The 19,787-nt window shown below is 36.2% G+C and overlaps 1 long non-coding RNA gene across 1 annotated transcript in view; it reads right to left on the reverse strand.

Moving 5' to 3' along the window:
- Nucleotides 1–19,787, reverse strand: part of LOC123796727 (uncharacterized) — a 504,139-nt gene that overhangs the window by 29,752 nt on the left and 454,600 nt on the right. The window lies entirely within an intron of this gene.

Raw genomic sequence — 19,787 nt, forward strand, 5'->3', positions numbered from 1 at the left:
TTTTGGAGGGACGGACTATGGCTAGTTCCCATCACATCTTGTCAACTGTCCCATGAACCAGGTGAATTAAATGAAACTCAGCGAGAGGAAGGCAAAGCTCTTTGCCGTTAATGTAAATACCTGCTGGTTGTATTCTTGTTTTTAAAAGATCATCTTTTCCAACTTCTGACAAATGAACTTAATGTGACTCCATTCGAGGAGTTCAAAATTTATAATACAAATTCACAAACCTCTCTGTATCTGCAAAGAATATTTGCATAAAATATTCACAGACCCTGTTCAGACTTACCAATATTTCAGTACAGTTTTTAACTATTCTCACCACTGCTTGGAGCAACCTATGGAAATAAATGTCATTTTACTTTGTGGTCAATATATTCAGACCTAACACACGCAAAAGAAATGTGAATGCAGTCTTTAAAGAAAGGGAGCTAGAGAGGAACTGAAAGTGGAAAAGTACAGAAACTAGCACAATAAAGAAGGGACACATCGATTATAAAGTATGTATACTGTTGTGAGTGTCTCCGGATTATTTTAAAGACCTTTATCCTCTCAGAGGACAATTTACAAATCACCTTCTAAACTCTTTCTTACCTACTTCTATTTTTATATACTTCTTCCTGATAAGTTTTTCGCAGACATATATTTGAAGCAATTCAGTCTATTTATGCTTAAATATTACATACAAATAATGTCACCTAATCATTTATTTTAAAATGCTCTAGGAGATGATTTATTGTAGTATCATTCCAAAAAAAAAGGCTTTACTTCTTTTTTTTCAAAATATTCTTACTTTTTTGAAATTAAGATTCAATTAGCCAACATATAGTACATCATTAGTTTCAGATATAGTCACTGATTCATCAGTTGCATATAACACCCAGTGCTCATCACATCACGTGCCCTCCTTAATGCCCATCACCCAATTACCTCATCCCCCCACCCACCTCCCCTCCAGCAACCCTCCGTTTGTTTCCTAAAGTCAAGAGTCTCTTGTGGCTTTTTTCCCTCTCTGATGACTTCCCATCCCGTTTTCACTCCCTTCCCCTATGATCCTCTGTGCTGTTTCTTATATTCCACATATGAATGCAACTGTATGATAATTGTCTTTCTCTGATTGACTTATTTCGCTCAGCATAATACCCTCCAGTTCCATCCACGTCGATGTAAATAGTAAGTATTAACCTTTTGTGATTCTTCTTTATCCATTCATCTGTCAATGGACATCTGGGCTCTTTCTATAGTTTGGCTATCGTGGACATTGCTGCTCTAAACGCTGGGGTGCAGGTGCCCCTTCGCATCACTACATTTGTATCTTTGGGGTAAATACCTAGTAGTGCAATTGCTGGGTCATAGGGTAGCTCTGTTTTCAACTTCTTGAGGAACCTCCATACCATTTTCCAGAGTGGCTGCCCCAGCTTACATTCCCACCAACAGTGTAAGAGGGCTCCCCTTTCTCTGCATCCTTGCCAACATTTGTTGTTTCCTCTCTTGTTCATTTTAGCCCTTCTGACAGGTGTGAGGTGGTATCTCATTGTAGTTTTGGTTTGTATTTCCCTGATGCCCAGTGATATGGAACATTTTTTCATGTGTCTGCTGGCCATTTGTATAAGACTTTACTTCTGTAAAATTTTACCTATACGTAAATATAACTTCTGAGATTGGTTTCATTCTATTTTTTAGACTTAAAAAATAAAGGTGGGGCGAGTCCTTCACATGACCTTACAGTCAGCCTGCTAGTGGCCAGGGCTAAATGAGTAGCAAGAGGATAATGAACATCAGTAAAGTTTGGAGGTGGTTTGATTTCTATTTTTGTCTCAGTAATGGCATGAGGTGAGTCCAGAGAAAGACAATTGGTTGATAGGATATATCTAAGAGAAATGAAACAATCTAGTCTTTAAAAGGAAGCATTTTGAAACAGTGTATGAAGAAGGCCTTCTTGCAGGATGTTATACTTTGTTATCAGAATGAATCAGGGTCCCAAATGCCACATTGTATTTCTTCTCTGCTTCTAATTTTAAGCTTCTAGAGAAAGGAAAATCTTTACTCCCTCCGAAAATGCAACACTTAGACACATGACAGCTGTCCTCTATAAAGACTAACCTTAAAAATGATCGGAACATTTTAGATGTAGTTAGTGAATTTAATGTTTGAGCTAGAAATCTCACCATGTGACAAATGTAGATCAGCACTTTCTAAAATTGTGTATCAAGTATGAATTCTCGTGGAGGCCGTATTATATTCTACATATCCAATTAAATATTTTACTTTATTTTATTTTATTTTTTAATATTTTTTATTATATTATGTTAGTCACCATACAGTACATCCCCAGTTTCCGATGTAAAGTTCGATGATTCATTAGTTGCGTATAACACCCAGTGCACCCTGCAATACGTGCCCTCCTTACTACCCATCACCAGCCTATCCCATTCCCCCACCCCTCTCCCCTCTGAAGCCCTCAGTTTGTTTCTCAGAGTCCACAGTCTCTCATGCTTCATTCCCCCTTCTGATTACCCCCCCTTTCTTTATCCCTTTCTTCCCCTACTGATCTTCCTAGTTCTTATTTTAAAAGGTAAGGTGTCCAGCTGTCAGTAGGTGTAAAAAGCCAACTAAAATGACATAGCTCTTGATAGTAAGAAAGAGGACTAATTACTGAACAGCTTCTCTGTGTGTCCCTGATGCTTCATTCACACATTCAACTGATATAACAATTATCCTATTCTGTAGATGAAGATATGGATGCCCAGAGAAACTAAGGGATTCAGAAATCACATAGGCACTTTGTGTCAAAGCCAGGGCCAGGGCTAGTCTCGTTCTTCTATTTTATAAAAGGAAAATAAGAGTAGTTTTTGAAAAAATTTGGAGATGAATTCAATGCAAACTCAGGATTTTGGCTATTAAGCAGTCAGATCATCTGAATAGTCATCCGAATCTGAATAAATGCTTACGTTCAGAATCACTTACCTGGTTTTCTTTCCACTTTCCCCTATTCTGATATACATACCAATCAATTTAACCTTTTTTACTTTGCTGTCATACATTTATCAACCATCTTCAAGAGAATAAGACATAAAACATCAAGGGTCTCTGCAACCTGCAAGATGAAAAGCCTGGTAGCAGCTTTTTACCCCACTCCGCTTGAACCTGTCTGTGCCGAGTAAGCTCGCAGACTGTTTCAAGTTCCTGTGGCTTGGGCCAGAGCCAGTCTTTGCAGACACAGTTTCATAGAAGACAGACTTTTTCCCCTTCCAACTGGCCAAGTTTTAAATCCTGCAGTGGTTGAGTCTGATTAGGAAGGTAACACTGGGGGAAGGTGAAATGGGGTGTAGGAGTTCATTTGTTGAAGAGAAGGTATGTTTTATTAAAAGAAAGAAAGAAAGTCTTCAGCTGCAAAAAGGCATAAAGGCACAGATATTTTCAGTTTATGTCAGAGGCTGAAAGACGGGTTACTCTGAAGTCACTGCTTGTCTCTGGGCTTAGAGCTGCCTGGACATAAAAAAATAAAATAAAATCCGTAACCTCCTTGCCACCTCCGTGTCATTGTGTCGTTGCCATTTTTTCTTGGCTGGCTCTGAAAGCCTTTGCATTCCATTCACTCACTCACTCATTCACTCGCGCATGCCTTCGTTCTTCACGTTGCCTACTCACATAAGCCATACCGCTGTTCTAAAGTTCTAAGTTGAGCTCTCTGCATCTGTCTTGCTCTACTCCGTAATCACTTGGTTTCAAAACTACTGCAATGTCTTTCTAATCCACTGTGGTCTAAAATAGAACAGCCTTTTAAACATAGTTGACACGACTTTTTTTATTATCCTGTAGAGAAATATGTGTGTGATTCATCTTCAATTCAAAAATACTGATGTAAATATTTATATTTTTGTTGCACTGGAACAATGTAACAATTACCTTTGTGTTCCTAAAAAGACATACCAATCACCAGTAACTACAGAGCGGGGACTCTTAACCAGGGGTACCTGTATCCCCTCATTAAATGCACTTTGAGGGGTTTGTAAATACGTGAAATTATATAATTTCATATTTGTATGTTTACATATATTATATATATAGTATCTAGTAAAGGCCCTTGATATTTTTATCAGATTCTCAAAGTACACACTTATGTTTACATACTTTTATTAAAATCCATAATAAAACGAATTTTACTGCTAACTGGTAATGACTATGATCATATTCAGGAAATGTTCTCCCCAAATCACTCTTCTAATCCTTCTTTCTCTCACAAAACTACCAGTCACAAATCTTCCGATGTGATATTGAGCTCTAGTTTATAGGAGACAAACTTTAAAAACCAACCAAAAATAAACACACCCTAAAATACTTCACTTGATCCTATTTTCTTAACCAAATCCTGTGCTTTGCTTTCCTTCCAAATTTAAATTCTTCAGCAAAATCCCACAATCATCTAGATATCATTCACGAATTATTTAATCTTAATCTCTGTGATCTGAGTCCTACCTAAATCCAACTAAAAACTGTTATGGAATTTTTCATTCATTATCCAGTTGGTTCACCATAGAGACTGTGAAAAGGTTATGGAGGTCTAAGAGGCGAGGAAGGCAAAGAAGAGAGAAGGAAATGGCTTGTCAAGATCACATTTGTGAGTAAATTTATGTCCAATGAATCCACGTCATTTGCTCTTTCTCCAGCTCTCTCATCTATCCATCGCTAATATCGTATTTTTCTGCATACGATGGCTTCCTATTCTTCTTTTTCCAAGTCCTGTTTTTATGTTTTAATTCTCCGTGAAAGCCAATGTCATATATCTTCTTGAATCTGTCAAATGACAATGTTTATCACCTATCATGCATTCCTCCATCACTCATTTATGCAAGTTTTCTCCTAACCTCCTTATAATTCATTTAAAGAAAACCATTTAAAGGAAAAGTACTTTGTTCACAAATTAACTGCCCTCTGTCTTCCTCCAAAATTAACTAAAAATTTAGAATTTCAACAATAGATGTCAGTTCTTCAAGCCTTCTGTTTTATTTTAATTTTTGCGCTCCTCTGAGGCAGTGATCTAGAAAGATCAGTCTATAGATACGGAAGCAAATGAGACCGTAATCATTTCAGTGTTTAGATGTAATGGCTTGTCTTGGGGAGGTGTATTGAGCCTGTTTTGTTTTATTATTCCCTGAATTATCTTAATTTTTTCATTCTCACTTTCAAAGACAATACCCTAACCCCTCCTACTCGTTTAACCTTATACATTGCATAATATTTAGTACCACTTTTAATGTTTCCATGAAGTCTTCCCTTAACACGAAAGCCTAAAGTCAATTCATCATCCCCTGAAAAATCATTTTACTAATACATTGCAATTAATCCTGGAAGATTAAGGAGAGCCAAATTAATCAAAGGAGAGCCAAGTCTTTATCACTGTTTCCTTCAATTCTAATGTAATTGTGTCATGGCAGTATTTTTCGTAATTGTTTGTTTGCACAGCTACGTAATAAACTTATAGGGAAGAAATATATTTCTTTGATCTGCTCCAGTACTTAATGGGAATCTGAGTGCTCAACTGGAGTAGACTGATTGTGTTTTACCTTGATTTGCTAAATCCATAGTAAAATATAATCCAGAAGCCTAACTATCAAGATTCCAAGAGTTATTTGATAAGGAGAAGAATCTCAATTTTCTTCAGATGTATTTTATATACAATACAAAGATTCTTTATTTTGTGGACTTAATCTCTCTCAGAACATAAAAAAAAACAATGAAAATCATCAAATTTAATATTTTGGTAACTAAGTTTTAAAATATGCTTATGGAACAATGCACAGGTCTTATGTTCAATTAAATGAGTTTTCATAAATAAATCTTATACTTCAAACAAGATATGGAACATTTCTATATCTACCCAGAAAGTTCCCACAGGCCCCCTTCCACTAAATCCCACTCTCTGTCTGTTTTTTCTACTACAAATAGATAAATTTCTCCTGTTCTTAAACTATTTTTTAAAGATTTATTTATTTATTTTGGAGAGAGAGAGAATTTGAGAGCACACACACACATATGTGTGCATGCGTGCGAGTAGAGGGGAGGAGCAGAGGGAGAGAATCTTCAAGCAAACTCCCCAGTAAGCATGAAGCCCAACTCAGGGCTCTGTCTCCTGACCCATGAGTTCAAGACCTGAGCCAAAACCAAGAGTCTGATGCTTAACTGACTGAGCCACCCAGGTGCCCCTTAAACTTTGTTGAAATGGAATCATGAAATATATCCTTTGCATTGGATTCTTCTGGCAATTTATGGTTTTCACAATTCTGTACATTGGCATGTATTTGCAGCTCACTCTTTTATGTTACTGAGTAGTATTCCATTATGCAGACATGGACAGGTATTGATCTGCAATTTTCTTTGCTCGTAATGGTTTTGGTGGGCTTTGGTATCAGTATTATACTGGCCTCACAACAAGAAGAGGAGTCTTCCCTCCTTTTCTATTTTCCAGAGGAATTTACATCTAATTGTTGTAACTTCTTGAAATATTTGATAGAATTAACTAGGGGGAAATATCTGGGACTGGAGTTCACTTTGCTCTGAGTTCTTCATTACAAACTAAATTTTTTAAGTAAATAAAGTTTCATGTTTAATATTCCTTCTTGGGTTCATTTTGTTAGCTTATGTTTTTCAAAATATTTTCCATTTTGCCTATAGATTTTATATATTTGCATAAAGTTGTACATAATATTCCTTCTTATCTTTTTCCTATTTATTAAAGTTATAAGTGATGTCTCCTTTTAAATTTCTATACTGAGAATTTGGTTTTCTGTGTTTGTTTTCCTAATTAGCCTTACCAATTTTTAAAAACCTATAAATTTCTTTAAAGAAGCAACTTTTGCTTTTTTTAATTTTCTCTATTTTTGTTTTTTACTTCAGAGACTTTTCTCCTTTATTTATGGCATCTTTTTTTCTACTATATTGAGGTTGAATTTGCTAGTATCATCTTAGGTTCTTACACTGAAAATTAAGTGATTAATTTTAAATTTCATTTCCAATATACACATTAAAAGCTATAAATTCTTCTCTAACCATTATTCTTTATTTATTTATTTATTTATTTATTTATTTAAAGATTTTATTTATTTATTTGACAGAGATAGAGACAGCCAGCGAGAGAGGGAACACAAGCAGGGGGAGTGGGAGAGGAAGAAGCAGGCTCCTAGCAGAGGAGCCTGATGTGGGGCTCAATCCCATAACGCCGGGATCACGCCCTGAGCCGAAGGCAGACACTTAACCGCCGTGCCACCCAGGCGCCCCTCTAACCATTATTCTAAGCACATTTGCATTTCATTAATCATTTGGTTTGAACTACTTTTTAATTTTTTAAGTAATTTTTTATTCCACCAATTGGTAATTTATGAGTTGTTTAATCTCCAAAGTATTGGGAATTTTTAAATATATTATTAATGTTACATTTATTTATTATTTATTTCCATTGACAGTTCCCTTCTGCCTAAAGAACTTGCTTTCGCGTTACTTATTGTGCAGGTGTGCTGGCAAGTAATTCTCTCACCTTATATTTTTCTAGATATACCTTTATTTCACTCTTGGTTTTGAAAGATCTTGTTTGCTAGATATAGAATTCTGGTTGACAGATTTGTTTTGTTATTTATTTGTTCTCAGCACTTAAAAATATGTTTCTATTTTCATTTGGCCTCCACTGTTTCCAATGAAAAATTTACCAAAATTTGTATTTTTGTTTCCTATATAGTCTTTTATCCATAGCTTCTGTTAAAGTTTTGTTTTTATGTTTGGTTTTTAGCCATTAACTTTTCTCTTATAATACTTTTCTTTTATTCAGGTAAAGTTCTTATATTTTTAATTTATTTAATTTTATTTATTTACTTTATTTAATTTAAATTTAATAAAAAACTACACATTTTAAGGTGAACAATTCAGTAGCATTTAGTACATTCTGTGAAACCACCACCTTCATCTAGTTCCAACACTTTGATCACCCCAAAAGAAAACACATACCAATGAAGCAGCTATTCCCCCATTCTTCGCTCCTTACCAATCACCAATCTACATTTTGTCTGTACGGATTTACCTATTCTGGACATTTCAAAAAATGAAATCATACCATACGTGACCTAGCTTCTTTCACTTAGCATGTACACTGTAGCGAGCAACAGCACCTCATTTCTTCTTATAGGTGTGTATACCACAGTTGGTGCATCCATTCATCCAGTGATGGACATTTAAGCTGTTTCTACCTTGGGCTGCTGTGAATAAAGCTGCTATGAACACACTTGTCATGTATTTGTTTGAGTACCTTGTTTAACTTGGTGGGAGGCATATTCCTAGGAGTGGAATTACCGAGTCATATGGGAACTATATAACTTTTTGAGGAACTGGCAAATTATTTCCCACAGTGACTAAACCATTTTACATTCCCACCACCAATATACATGGGTTTGATTTCTCCACATTCTCTCCAACACTTACTGTTTACTTCTTATTATAACCATAATAGAAGGTGTGAAGTGATACCCCATTATGCATTGATTTGCATTTTCCTGATAACTAATCACACTTATGTGTTTGTTGGTCATTTGTATGTTTTCATTGGAGAGATGACCATTCAAGTCCTTTGCCTATTTGTAATTTGGGTTGTCTTTTTGTTGATGAATTGTGAGAGTTTGTACATTCTGTTTTTTATAACCTTATTAGATATATGATTTCCAAATATTTGCTCCCATTATGTAGGTTGTCTTTTCACTCTTTTGATAATATTCTCTGATGACCAAAAGTTTTCAATTTTAACAAAGTTGAATTTACCTATTTTCTTATTTTGTTGTTTATGCTTTTGCTCTCATAACTAAGAATCCACTACCAAATCCAAGATCATAAAGATTACCTCTATGTCTTTTTCTAAGAACTTTATGTTTTAACCATAATATTTAGGTTGATTGATCCATTTTGAGTTGATTTTTGTATATTAGCCTTTGGACTTTGATGCCCGTTGCTGTGGTTCTTCTTGTATCTATTTGGCTTAGGACACTGATCTTGATTTGAAAGTTGATAATTTGACTTAGTTTAGTAAATTTTTATGCACTATTTATTCAGATATTTTTATTTTAACTTCTCTTTCTGTGATTACATGGACGATGCACCACTCACTGCTGTCACACAATGTACAATAACCTTGTCCATGGTATTTCATTCTCATTTTTTCCCTGTATTTTTTGTCTTTTCTTTAGATTGGGCAATTTCTATTGCTCTCTCTTTAAACTCACCAACTGTTTTCTTCTGTTTCCAATATGCATTCATACCCATGCAGTGAACCTTTCATGTCATATATTGTGTTTTTAAATTTTAGAATTCCCATTAGGTTAGAAAATTTAGAGTTTCCATTTCTCTGTTAGGATTTTCCATCTGCAAAATAGTGATAAGTACAGACATCTTTAAGTAAAATTAGTTTGAAGTATACATAAATATTTGCGCATGTTCAGACATAAAAATAAGAATAACACTACTTCAGTTCTCAGTTTAAGAAGTAGAACACTAAGAAAAAGAAGAAGTAGAACATTAGCAGTACTTGAGAAGCTCCCAGTGTGCCTTTCCCAATCACATCCCCTCATCCTTATAGGGGTAACTACTGTTACACATTTTGTCCTAATCATTTTCTTTCTTTCTTTTGTAGTTTGTACATCCTAAATAATATTCTGTAGTTTTGTCTGTATTTTGAGGTATATTCAACATATAACAGAAAGTACAGGTCTGGAATGTATAGTTTGGTGAGTTCTGAAAATGGAATACACATACGTAAACCTGACCAAAAATAAGTATAGAGCATTCCCATCAACTCAGAAAGTCCCCACATACCCTCCTCACACAACATTCCCACCACCAACCCAGAGGTAAACATTCTTCTGATTTATTCCACCATCTATTAATTTTGCATGTTCATATGAATGGAATCATATGTAGTATGTATTATTTCATGATTAGCTTATTTCATTTATCATCAACTTTATCAGAAATATGTTCAAAACTTAGAGCAAAAAGTGGTCATAAAGAGTACACAGATGGAAAAATCCCTACCACAAAGGTGAAATAATATTTTGAGATATATTAAGTCACTCCTTGTGGGTTAAACATCACATAGCAAAAATCTGTATGTAGAAAACTTCAAATGAAGATGCAAATTTAATCCAAACTGCAGTTACTGATCACCCATTACTTTGTAAGTTCTATGGAATAAGTCTAAATACACCAATTAAAAGGCAGATTGACACAATGATTTAAAAAATACAAACAAATTATGTGTTGTCTGTAAGAGACTCATTTCAAATATAATGATATAAGTAAATTGAACATAAAAGGATGGAAAAAGATGTACAATGCAAATATTAATTGAAGGAAAGTAGGAATGCCTACGTTAACATCACATAATGTAGATTTTAGAACAAAGAAAATTATCAGAGACAGAGAAAGACATTGTATTTTGATAAAAGGCATAATCCACAAAGAAGCCACAGCACTCTTAAGTACTGTGAGAGGGGAAGGATGTCAGCAAGACGATAGAATCAGGAGCTGCAAAATATGTGGCACAGAAAATTATATAATTGAAATTATAAATTGACAAATCCACGATTATAGTTAAAAGCAACATCCCTCTCTCTAAAAATTGATAGACCAAATTATGGGAAATTCTTGGCCATTATTACTTCAAATATTTATTTTTCTCCCTTATATCTTTCTTCTGCCTCTGTTATTATACTAATGCATATGTTACATGTATTGAAATTATCCCACAGGTCTTGGATATTCTGTTTTTTGGTATGTTTTCATTCTTTTTTTCTCTTTGCATTTCAGTTTTGGAAGCTTATACTGACATATCTTCAAGCTCATTGATTCTTTCTTCAGCAGTGTCCAGTCTATTGATGAACCCATCAAAGGCATTTTTAAATTTCTTTTACAGTGTTTTGATTCCTAGAATTTCCTTTGATTTTTTTCTTAGAGTTTCTGTCTTTTTCCATGGAGCCCTTAACATATTCCTCATAGCTATTTTAAATTTCTAGTCTGATAATTCCAACATCTTTGCCATATTTGAATCTGATTGTAATACTTGTTTTGTCTTTTCAGCCTGTGTTTTTTCTCGTCTTTTATCATGGTTTGTAATTTTTTATTAAAATCTATACACACACACAAACACACACACACACACAGAGCCATACAAAATATATTGAAAAAAAGGGCTAGAGTTAAATAGGCTTTTGGTGTGAAGTTTTATATGAATCTGACTAGGATTTCATATGTGTTTAATTTAGTTTCCTGTAGCTGTAGTTGCCAGAGGTTCAAATGCCTCTAGTATTCTTGATTTTGTCTCCTTTGCTGTCTTTGGATTTTCCTATTAATTCCTCCTTTAGTAAAGACTGCTCCTTTCAATTCTTAAAGCTGTAATCCAGTATTATCACACTTAAGCCCTATTGATGTGGTGGAAAGCTATGTGGGTGAGGGGAAAACATTCTATATTTCTACAATTAAGTCTCAGTCTATGTCCCTGGGCTGTGATCATCACAATTGTTCCTTATCTTCTGTTACCCCCTTAGATGAGATAGGAAGTCTGGAGGGAGCTAGAGATGGCTAAATTCCCTCCCCCCTAATAAATAAGGCTATTGTAAATGTATTTCTCTCAGAATATTGGCTTTGCTTATGGTGAATTCTTTGGGCATATTTCAAAAAGCTCGGTTTTCTTTTCCCCCTTACAAAAACACAAGGATTTTTCTTGTTTCCTCACATGAAAACTCGGTGAGGTTTCCAGAGGAACAACTCATGAAAGCCTTAGGACCCTTTAAGACTGAAGCCCCCAAGGGTTTCCTACTCTCACACTAGTATACACTCTGCTTCCAGCAATTTAACAAAATAATCACATAAGTTTCTCTAATAGCGTCTGGCTCCAGCAGCTTCTTTTCCAGATAAGCTGATCTCAACTATGATTTTCTATCTTCATCTTAAGATTTGGAGTGGTGGTTTGCTCCAAGAACTCAATTCTCTACTGGGTTTAAAAAAAAAAAAAAAAGGTGATTGACTTTCTGTTTGTTCAGCATTTTTTCTTGTTGTAACATGGGAGTAATGACTTCCAAAATCTTTACATGTCAGAACTGAAACTAGGAATCCTCGAAACTTGTTTATGGCAAAACTTTTGGAAAAAATAGAAACAGAAAGATTTCCTCAACTTGATAAAGAGTACTACAAAAACAAAAAACAAAACAAAACAAAAAAACAACTACAACTTACATTATGCTTAATAGTGAAAGACTACATATTCCCTAAGGTAGGAACAGGACAAGGAATATCTGCTCTCACCGTTCTCATACAACATAGTTATAGAAGTTCTAGTTAGTGCAAAAACACAATAAAAGGAAATTGAAGAACTACATATCTGAAAGGAAGAAATAAAACTGTCCCTATATGCAGATTCCATGATCATCTCTGTAAATAACGCCAAAGAATCTATTAAGAAAAATTCCTAGAGGGGTGCCTGGGTGGCAGAGCGGTTAAGCACCTGCCTACAGCTCAGGGCGTGATTCCAGCGTTATGGGATCGAGCCCCACATCAGGCTCCTCTGCTATGAGCCTGCTTCTTCCTCTCCCACTCCCCTTGCTTGTGTTCCCTCTCTCGCTGGCTGTCTCTATCTCTGTCAAATAAATAAATAAAATCTTAAAAAAAAAATTCCTAGAACTAATAAATGAATACATCAAAGTCACAGGACACATGATAAACATAAAAAGTTGTGTTTCTATAGACTATCAATAGGGTACACAGATACTAAAATCGAAACCGCAACACCATTTACAATTGCTCAAAAATAGAAAGAAATACTTAAGTGTGAATATAATAAAACATATACAAGAACTGTATGCTGAAAACAATATAATGCTGATGAAAAAAATCAAAGATCCAAATAAATGGAGAGATTTACCATATACATGCATTAGAAGACTCACTATAGTAAAAAATATCAAGACAAATGTAAGCAAAGGAACACTCAAGACTCAATAGTAAGTAAAACAAACAGTAAAAGTAGAAAATGAGTAAATACATGACCAGACATGTCACCAAAGAAGATATACAGATGTCAAGTAAACACATTAAATTATGTTTAATATCATTTGCCATTGGGAATATAAGGTAAACCACAATGAGATATCACTAGATAGCTATCAGAATAGCTAAAATAAGAATAGATAAAACACTATATGCTGGCAAGGATGCAAAGAAAACAGATCATTCATACATTGTTAATGGGAATGTAAAATGGTACGGACACTCTGGAAAACCACTTGGCAGTTTCTTAAAAAACTAAACATGCATGACCTTAAACCCAGAAATTGCACTGCTGTGTATTTTTTTTTTTTTAAGATTTTATTTATTTATTTGACGGAGAGAGAGACAGCCAAGCGAGAGAGGGGACACAAGCAGGGGGAGTGGGAGAGGAAGAAGCAGGCTCCCAGTGGAGCAGGGAGCCCGACGCGGGGCTCAATCCCAGGACCCTGGGATCAGGCCCTAAGCGGAAGGCAGACGCTTAATGACTGAGTCACCCAGGTGCCCGGACTGCTGGGTATTTTTATACCAGCGGAATGAAGAGTTATGTTCACATAAAAATCTGTACACAAATGTTTATAGCAGTTTTATTTGTAATAGCCCAAACCTGTAAAAACATGTTCCATGAGAAACTATGGACTCTGGGGAACAAACTGGGGGCTTCAGAGGGGAAGTGGGTGGGGGACTGGGCTAGGCCGGTGAAGGGTAGTAAGGAGGGCACGTATTGCATGGAGCACTGGGTGTTATACGCAAATAATGAATCATGGAACAGTACATCAAAAACTAATGATGTACTGTATGGTGACTAACATAACAGAATAAAAAATTATTATTAAAATAAGCCCATGTTTTTCAAACAGAGAGTGACTAAACCAAATGTAGTTCATCCGTACCATGGAATACTAGTCAGCAATAATTTAAAAAAAAAAAAGAATTAATTATTGATATATGCATAACCTGGATGAATCTCCAGATAATTATGCTGGGTGAAAAAGCCAAACCTAAAGGTATTTTTCCATGTACATATCATTCTTTCAATGACAAAATTACGGAAATGGCTGCCAGATCCATGGTTGCAGGGGAAAGGATGTGTGGTTATAAAGGAGAACAAGAGGAATCCTAGAGGTGTTTGAAATGTTCTGTGTCTTCACCGTGTCAATGTCAATATACTGATTGTAATATTGTGCTATAAATTTTTGACATGTCATCAGTGGGGAAAACTGGGTGAAGGATACACAGGACCTTTCTGTAGTATTTCTTACAACTGTAAGAATCGATGATTATCTCAAAATAAAAGATTTAATTTAAAAATTAAGTTAGAAAGAATTCAGACTGCTGGATGGTGAATGGACTGCAGGATGGGAAGGGGAAACAAGAATACAAGAAAGAAGTTCTATCAGAGGGCAAGTATAGTAATTCAGGAAGCAGAAGATGGCAACATGGACTATGGGTAGTAATGGTAGAAATGAAGACTACTGAATAGATTCAAGATACAGTCTGTTGCTGAGCCAGCAGACCTGTTGTGTGTATGGATGTGAGAGGTGATGAAAAGTAAGGATTAAAGGATGACTCAGAATTGCAAAATGAGAGTCAGTGAGATACGAGATGGGCGATACAAGCTGGGTGAAAAGGAATTGAAAGGGGAATGGAGTCAGGAAGAATGTGGACAGGTTACCATACATGCCTTGGAAATCCACTCAAAATATGAAATGGAAATAATTAATTAATAACGATTGGAGTTACATCATGGTGTATTGGAATTACTTAACTAATAGATGGAGCATTTCTGGACCATCAGGAGTGGGTGGCTAAGATGGCATAGGAATGAAAGTTACTGAGAATAAGAAGGTCAAGCACTGAGGGGCCAGAGGAAAGCTAGCACTCAGGGTATTAGGGTCACTCAGGATAACGGCATAGTTTTAGGTTGAGAATGGAGTGGCACAGTTGCTAAAACACAAGAGTTAGTGCCTGGGAAGTCAGCAATCGATAGCAAAAAGGAAGGGTACAGTGCGTCGCAGCTGAAGGTACAGGGGTCGTTGAAGGAAGACAAGGGCGTGGTAGCCTGTAAATGGCATTGCCGCTCTTCAGACTGAATTCTCAGGGAAGTTGGGTGTGATAGAAAAGAGCAGGATGTCCAAAGAGCAATGGAACCCCTAAGGGAGCCAGCTTTTGGGTAAGATGGAGTGTTAGGTGTAGATGATGAGGAAAGGTGTGTGTTTATCATGGAGCTAGTATCTCATAGGATGTATGTAATGATTTGTGAGAGACAGGAATTTGGATCAGGGGAGAGGAAGTATATATAGTGTCTAAGGTTATGAAAAAATACAAGACAGATGACTGGATGTGTTTGCACATCAGGCAGGATATCAAAATGGGTAAGACAGATATCCCATCCTTAAGGAACTGAAGAGAAAGAAAACAGCTATTCGCTATAAAAATGCCACACTGGGGTTTATTTACCGTCCCTTGCCCGGAGCATTTGTGCAGAAAGAACCTGCATGCTCTTCAGTCTCACAGAGCTCTTGCCGATGGGTTAGAGTTACTTTACTTGTCATGTTCGTGTGGTGGAAGAACGTACCTGTTGTCATGGGAATGGGGTGCTGTTTTTATTTTGATATAGCGGGAGGTCACATCACTAGAGTAACACCTTCAGTGTACCCACAATGAACTTCTGAGACGTGAGACTGTCCTTGAGACCCAGCCGGGAACACCCTTGGCAGATGTAGACTAGAGCTCTGAATCCCGAACTACCTCAAAATCTCTTGGAAGTAGTCTGAGTATAAATCCTATAAATAAATTAATTGACCAAATAGTGGATAGCTTGTGATTTCATTGCTCTTACATGCATTCCCAAGTCCTAGAAAAGGGTCTGTCTCAAAAAGAAATTAAAATGTATTATGTTACCAGATCGAGATTCTGTGTCAACCAGGTCCAGGTTGGAACTTCTGGTAAGAAACCTTCAGTTGGGGGGGGGGGAGGCACTCTGACCAGAGTCGAGCCGTGGACTGGATGGATTCCACTTGTCACACAACAACGCAGCAGGGCCTTATCTTAGAACAGAACAGTACTTTTGAGATCAGTTTCCAAAGGCTTTGTGTTTGGCAACCTGAAGCTTTAATTTAGGACAGAATCTTACAGTATTAGAGGAAAAAATAAATAAAAAAATTAAAAAAAAAGCCAAATGCCTTAATCTGAGGTTCAATTCTATGCAAGGAGCTGTGGTCTAGTAGGTTAAATAGTTTATTCCTGACCACGGTATTTTCCCCATACTATGTTTTTTCCCTAAGACAAAATAAAAGTTGTGCAGCATCCAGCTGTTCAGAATACAGAAGCATGGAAACGAGGTGAGGTGGCCTGCAGAGTAGCAAATACTCCCTCTGTACTAATACAAAGACAGTAGCAATCAATACTACGTGAAATTAAATCTAACATGTATATGAGGCATAATATAGTTTTAGTCATCTCATAATTAAGCTGGGGCTTCATGTATGAGATATCAGATTCAGGCTGATTCCTTCATTTATAACTGACAATATATTCCTTCTAAAATGATCATCTAGCTACCTTGCGATTTTGTATGACCATGTGATTTGATTCTGGCCAATGGTGTACATATTTGGTATAATTAATTTCTAGCATGTGTCCTTTAAAAAATCTTTTTTTCTGTTTTCCTCCTTGTGCAGCCTGACCCCTGCTGCCTCTGTATAGACCTATAAAGTTTAAAAGCAGCCATCTTGGACAAGTTGCCTTGAGACCACGCATGATGGAACAAAAAGGTGGAGCCTGGTTTGCTGACACTATAGAGTGCTATTCCCCCCCTGGGCTTTACTTATTTGCCAAATAAAGAGAGACATAAACTACATTGTTTAAGCAAATGTAATCTTGAGTTTTCTTTTAGTCAAAGGTTAAATTAACCCTAAGAGATACTTTAACAGGAAGTCCTATTTGCAGAGTTCTCTGCCTTCTGAAGTACCCATTTAATTCCAGGGAAAATTTGACACCTTTGTCCTACCAAATTCTAAAATGCAGGCACTTCCAATGAAACACTCTCAGCACTTTCTGTTAGTGGCAGTTCCATCCATAATACCCCATAGAATCTTCCAGTAGAGTCGAGCATCAATCTTTGTGAGGCTCAAATTCCAGGAGACACTATGTACAGGTCCCTGGTGAACTTGAACCCATGGATCCCCATAAGATGGCTTGAAGTTGTAGGAAGAGTTCTGTCATTTCTTCTCCAATGAGGAAGCAACTAGATACATTTAGCACTCTCTTTTGACTAAAAATCCAACAAAGAAAGACTCTCTCACTCTCATCTCCATCAATTTCTGGACTTACTTGGTAAAAATCCGGGTAATGGACTAAGGATAGCAGAACTGTTCTTTTCTCTTAGCAAGCAATGCATGAACAATCAATCACCTCTATCCAGGTGTGGATACTTGTTGCCTATTGCTCTAATCTACAAGGTTTTAGTTTAAGCTCTGAGGTGATGTGGATTGACTCTGAATATTCTAAGAAAAATAGGACCAAAATCAAAACCTTTTGATGCCAGATTTAGACCACTTTCCACGTTTCTGCTATCAGATGACTGTCACTGAGAAAGACATTCACAGAATGATCTACAGAGGGATTGGTCTCTAAAAGCCATGTAGTGGGAAACTGAGAGCATGCAAATTCACTTCGATATCCAAAATCAACTGGAAAAATACAGTCAACTTTCCCTAATAAAATTACCACTGGCTGCTTTTGCCATTCTCATCATTGAGGATAAAAAATGAGAGGAAAAGAATCAGTTGTTATCTTGTTTTTATTACAGATATTCCTTCTAAGAAGCTGAATAAAAATGAAAATATACTAGCGAGAGTTGAACCAACCTGAATATGGGTTCTCAAATCACTGTGACCTTGGACAAGGGGAATGACCTCTCTGATACTTAGTCTCCTTATCTGTTAAAAGAGAAAATGGTTCTGATCTAATGAACTGATATTTAATAAAACTTCCCACAGGACATATCTATAAATAAATACCAGCTATTACTCTTCCCTCCCTGAGTACCTCCACTGTATAAATATTTATTTGTATGTTGGTCTTCTCTGCTAGACAACATGTACACATGTACTTGGGACCAGAAGCTCTGCCCTGTGTAAACATCTAAAGAGCCTGTATAATTTCTGGCACGTAAGAACTTAATAAATACTAGTTGGTTAAGTTAGTGATTCATATAGCACAAAAGTTGAATGAAGATAATATACATCTGATATAGAAAAGACCCATATTTCATATTGTTAAAAGTGATAAAGCAAAATCTCTATTCAATGGCATATATACCAATTTTATGAAATAAAACCTTTTTTAAGTTAAGTGATATAAGACTATACTTGAACTCTATTTCTAGGAATTAGTTCAAGAGGGGTATTTTCAGTGGCAGGCACCCAAGAATAACAGCCTTTGGGACTCATAGTAGTTTTTATATTGTTAATCTTGCATGGGGTGCCTGGGTGGCTCAGTCAGTTAAGCATCCAACTCTTGATTTCAGTTCAGGTCATGATCTCAGGGTCGTGAGACCAAGTCCCATGTCAGGCTCCATGCTGGGCATGGAGTCTGCTTGAGAGTCCCTCTCCCCCTTTCCCCTGACGTGTGCTCTATCTCTCTCTCTAAAAATAAAATAAAATATATTGTTAATCTTTCTCAATGATACTCATATAAAAAGGCAAACGACAATAGTATAAGCAGCACTATGTGAGGCATCTCAGTGTCTTGCAAATGGACCAAATAAGATATCACTGTGGGAGTAAGAATGATTCACATATTTAGATATAAATGTTAATTGGATATATTATTTATATGAGATTTTAAAATGCCATGAAGAAAAATACATGAACATCCTTGTGATGGACACAATTTGAGCAGAAAGTCAACAGGAATGCACACAAACAGACCTCTGTTATCCCATTTCCTAGGATTGGAGTAGAATTCATACCTATCTGTGACATAATCCTGTTCATGGGCAAATCTAAGAAATCAGACGAGTAATTATAAAACGAATTAACAGAGGATAATTATGAGGCCTCTTTAAAAAGCGTGTGGCTCAAGAGAAGAGAATTTAACAGTCAAGAAATATTTTTATTGCTTAGCAACTGTCTAGGTAAACTTCTAATTCCTAGGAATACAGTAGTAAATGAAATAGCGAAGTTCCCGACCATAATTTGCCTCAGATTGTATGATCCAAAGCCTCAAGATCACTAAAAAAGACTTTTGTCTATGGGTTATGTGCTATGAGAGAAGAACAACACAGGTTTAAAAGAGTGAGAGGGAGAATAAAAAAAGAAATGCCTAAGAAGAAAAGCAGACAGCTGGGTTTAAAACTTTGATGGTGAATGTGATGATTAGAAATCTAGGGGAACCCAATAAATATCACCGTTCTTCTATTCCTGACTTCAAAGCCAATTGAAAGCTAACATAACAGATGAAGAGGCATGATATTTGCTTCGTGAAAGATAAAAGCTGTTATTGGAGAACACTACTTGTATCTACAATTTAATAAACTTTGTAACAAAGAAAAACACTAATACTCCAACTAATATGATCTAACTAGGGTTTTGCCCGGCACTGAAGGAGTTCCTGGGATACAAGACACTGAGTACTACAACTAGCTGTCGGCTGAGCTGACCTGCACTTTCAGGTGTATGGTTCATGGATGGTCCCACGACCACCTT

This window comes from Ursus americanus, chromosome 29, assembly GCF_024610735.1.
Source record: "Ursus americanus isolate L20-20 chromosome 29, mUrsAme1.1.p, whole genome shotgun sequence".
NCBI classification, from domain to species: domain Eukaryota; kingdom Metazoa; phylum Chordata; class Mammalia; order Carnivora; family Ursidae; genus Ursus; species Ursus americanus.